Source organism: Triturus cristatus, chromosome 3_1 (genome assembly GCF_964204655.1).
Source record: "Triturus cristatus chromosome 3_1, aTriCri1.1, whole genome shotgun sequence".
Classification (NCBI taxonomy): Eukaryota; Metazoa; Chordata; class Amphibia; order Caudata; family Salamandridae; genus Triturus; species Triturus cristatus.
In genome coordinates this window covers 1,155,680,254-1,155,684,990 of record NC_140583.1, presented here as the reverse complement: position 1 = coordinate 1,155,684,990, position 4,737 = coordinate 1,155,680,254, and the positions used below count along the sequence as shown (strand labels likewise).

The following is a 4,737-nucleotide window of genomic DNA, read 5'->3' as shown; positions in this document are numbered from 1 at the left end:
ACAGAAGAGGAGTCACTAGACTGAAAAATTAGGGTGGAAGAGATTATAGGCAGATTGACACTGATGAATTAGAGAAGACCCATAGTTCCAATGTTTCCTGGAAGAGTTTTCAAATACCATGACAGACTTCTAACCACAGATTCCTCACCTTTTGAATTTCCCCAGGTGCCAGACTGGATCTGGAGAATTTTTGCTAGCAACCCCTCCTTGCACGTCAGTGGGTGGAATTGTATGACTCCGGGTTAGGTCCATCCACCTCGGATTTGATGTCAGTGCCACTATATCGGCAACATCTCTGCACACGTACGTCAGTTCCTCTCTTTCTGCAGCTACCAGGGCAAATCTGTAGCTCCTCCAAATGCTGTTGACTTGACAGATATTGTTCCCTAAAACATATGCAGAGTGCAAGGGACACTGTAGGGTTCAAACCTTGTAGGGACTACCATCTCCAGCCTTCTCTGACAGACACCCTTGATGTCGGACTCTGGTGCCTAACTCAAAGCAAGAGTCAACGTCACATGATTGCTGCACAAAAATGAACCACAAGGCCATTTGTGGCTGTGAAGCCAAACTAGTCATCGTGGAACTTCAAAAGAAGACAAATCATTTCTCCTCCTTAATTTCTTTTCCCTGGAGGAACAGCATCTTTCTATGTTTAATCTATAACAAATAACTACAGGCACCAGACAATCCAGAAACTTCAAAGCTCTAATGTAGTCAGTAGGGGGCGCAAGCTTTCTATCGAGACTGGAAGTGGTGTCCAAATTGACGTCACTAAAACCATATAGCCCTCGCTCCGGTGCAATGCTAATGTCCGTCCATTTTTTCCCAGCCTTTGAGGCAAGAGGATGGATTGAGATCAATAGAGTAGTGCAGTGACAAAATATATGCATATTTCGGATCTAATTAACTTTCTATATAACATAACTATCCATCAAACAGGGAAGAGGGCCGATCGGTGAGGAATCTGCAGACAGATAGAGCATTCCCCAAAAAGATCGTTATCTGATCGTTATCACACATACGTTTTTCTTCTGATAGATAATTTAAGCTGCAGATTCCTCATCTTTAGAAAAGATTCCATAGTCATATCCACCTAAGAAGAGGGTTGATGGATAGCTATATAGGTGCTTTGAATCATGGACCACTGTGACAATGATTTGCAAGGCACAAACAGTTCAGGATCGCTTGGTGGTCTTGATGTTTATTGGCGATTTCCAATAAAGCTAATTTCCAAACAGACTACATACAGTAAGCACCACCACAAGTGCTAACAAGAATAACAAAAGCAAAGTTCTAGTCCATTCTCCAAGGAAGATGCCCAGAGTGGCTGCAAAGATGCAATCTGGTGACGAAGAAGGATTTGATTACAGTGAAGAGGAAATGTATGATTGCAAGTCGGTGACATGTTTATGAATCAGAGATTTCCTGGACACCTTTTTGGGGATTATAAAATAATTCTGATTGGAGAAAAAGATGACACACCTGTGCATTTCTGTGATCAGTGTAGGCTGTCAATCAAAATTTATGGGCATATGATACCATGCAACCAAGTCTTCGGCTGTGCAATCCAGCAGGAGACAAAAGGGGACAAGGTTTGCCTTGGAGTCGCTGAAGGGTTTGGGGGGAAGGGACAAAGGAGACCCAGAGCTGCAATGACCCTGTCCAGTGAATTGAGCAGTGTACAGGAGGGGCCATCTTCATGTGTAGCATTGTTCAAGGATGCGAGAGAACATACCTGTCTAAGAGGGACTTGCAGGCTCACATCAATCACTGTCACATGAGAGCAGGAAAACCAGTGAGCCGTCCTCCACCTAAGCCTGTTCATCCTCCAATAGTCCCAGCTACCACCACAATTCTTGATCTCTTCATAATGCCACCAGAAAACCTTCTCATGAACCATACTCCAACAAAGCCACCTAATTTGATGCCACCACCTCCTGTACAGCATGTGCCACATGAGCATAATAATCCGCAGCAAGAGGATATTCGGCCACCCCTGACCGAGATATCCATGGCTCCACCACGACCTCGCTCTGTTAGTCAAGACCTTACCGGATAAGGAAACACAGCAATTTGATAACTTTACCTATTCAGGATCATTCAAGTTTAAACGCCCGTGAACCATTTCCACACAGTCCTGTTCTGCCTCATCATCATCTGGAATATCCAGGTCAACCGGTGGTAACTCTGCCTCATCTCACTATGCCTCCACAATAACATTATGTACCGCCACCTATTAGTCATCCAATGCAGCATCCTCGCCAGGTAGCGGCCACTTCTCATTTAGTTTATAGCCAAGCTCAGCTTCTACCAATGACAAGTGCTCCCCCACCCATCAACCCTCCTCCTGGACATATTATTCCTCAAATGCCACTGTGTATGAATCATCCACCTCCTGGACTTCCCCCTCAACATAGCGGTCCACCTGTAAACACACCCCCTCCCCACCACTATAATCCCAGTTCTTTGCCACATTTAAATGAAGATCAAGGAACTTTAAGCCCTCCGTTTACTCAGCCTAGTAGAATGAGCCCAGGCATGTGGCCTGCTCCAAGAGGGCCACCTCCAAGAATGCAAGGTCCTCCGTCTAAAGCCACTATTCCTGGACCAAGTCACCCAGATCAAACTAGATATTGACCCGGTTATCAGTGATGGGATATTTCAATTCCATGCTAAGTGGAAAATATGAAGCTGCACATTTTTTGAAGTACATATTTTCTCTTTTAAGGAATGTGACTTTTTGCAAATCTAGTTGAAAGGACTTAGACACGCATGGGCCAGAAATCTCCAATATTTTAAACCCCAGTCTTAGGATTTGTAGCGCAGTAAAATTTCAGCTTACTTTTACCTGTCACTAAGTTTTCTAGAGCAACAACTGCCTCAGTGTTTATGATCTGCGCAAATTCCTAATTTGTGGAATAGAAACTAAGTGCACAGTACCACTTTCTTGAATGTAATTAATAAAGGCAATGTTTAGTTTCACTTGTAATACTCTTGGTAACCTGTGTATCATAACATTTAAATACTCTTAAATGTAAAAAAAGAAGAAAAAAATCCTGCAAGACCAATGTGGTAAGATGACCCATCTGAGCAACTCTGAATCCAGGATATAAAGTTTGGAGAACGTGTGCACAGATGCCCATGTGACTGCCTTACATATCTCTGCAACTGGAACTCCTCTTGCAAGAGCAGAAGTGGTTGCTTTGGCCCTGGTATGATGCACCCTGATTTATTCTGGAGATCCTTCCTGGCCAGTGCATTGCAGTTCTCAATGCAAAGGATGACCAACATGAGAGTCAGGTCCAGTTGAAGGACAGGCACAGATCTGCCCGGAGCAGGGTCAGAAGGCTACACCTCAACTAATACTGGCTCTCCTGTGAAAGAATGCGGTCACTTGGGAGACTTTTCCAGTTTGTTTCTTACGCATCGTATGCTGCTTCTATTTTATTCCTGAAGATTGTGAGGCAGGAGATCAGGAACAGGCCTTTAAGCATTGATGACTCTAAGTCCTCACTGGCCCGGGCCATAAAGAACTTTGCCTCCCTTTCTACGATGGGCTTAGGATGCATACTACAGCATGTGTCTCAGAAAAGGGAATCGTGGTCCGATCCCATGCACCACAAGACTATAGAGAGTGGATCTGTGAAAGGGCAACAGTCCCTCGCATTACCTACAAATGTTAAAGCCTGAACGTTTCGGAGGCAACATAGCACTACACTCGAGTATGAACTTTCCGTGAAGAAAACTCACAACTGTCAGGAGAGAGTGAGCTCTGGATCTGCGTGGAAGGTGCAGAAAAAAGGACAATGACTTTGTTGTACCAGAGCAAGCACTATATGGCTTCTGTGACTCCAGTTCCTGCGTCAACACGAAGCCAGCACCCCATACCGGAGATGTGAGAACTTCAAGGTTTCTGGATCCAGCCTAGCATTATTCAACAGTTGAGGATTCTGCAGGCAGAAGAATCCATCAGAAAAATGTGGTTACTGAGGTCCTTAATCCAGAACAAACATGCGAAGAACCTCTTCTGCCTTTTAATAAGGTGCTTACTGATGTACTGTTGGGCATCTGAGAAAACTTCGAGCCCCAACTAGATGCTTCCACCCTCGCAGCCCTCCTGCCAATCTCTACCAACAGTCAGAGGACAACCCTGACCATATGGCCCATCATCACCCCTCAAGAAACTGCAACAACCATGCAAGCAATACACTATATAATTAGAGAGAAGTTGCCAGCAATAGAGATCAGGACAGGCTGTTCCTTCCATTACTTTCTGGTGCAAAAAGAAAAAGAATGGAGACCTTCACCCAATGCTCAATTTGAGCCCTTTGAGTTTCTTCCTCCGGATGGACAATTTGAAAATGCTCACCCTGGCCCGAGTTCCGTCTACCCTGGATCAGGAGACTAGATGGTGGCATTGGATTTGCAGGACGCAAATTTTCACATTCCTAATTAGCAATCTCACAAATATTACCAGTGGTTTCAGGTAGGGAAAGTGTATTTTTGTTTCTTTGTTCTCCCCTTTGGCCCTACTCATGCACCGTGGATGTTCACAAAGGTGATGGTGTTGGTCGCAATTGAGGAATCTGCAGGTAGAAGTATCCAGCAGCAAAATCTGCAGAGGTTAGGAATACCAGCCTTCATATACCCCTCAAACAGCTGTTAGCCACCTCCAGGTGACGGACAATCTGCTGACATTGTTGGGCTTTTCTTTGAAAGTGCCAAAGTGAAACC

General features: G+C 44.6%; 1 pseudogene; it reads left to right on the top strand.

The window, feature by feature from the left end:
* Window positions 1–1,139: 1,139 nt before the first annotated feature.
* On the top strand, window positions 1,140–2,655 carry LOC146861666 (E3 ubiquitin-protein ligase Hakai pseudogene; annotated as a pseudogene).
* Window positions 2,656–4,737: the final 2,082 nt, after the last annotated feature.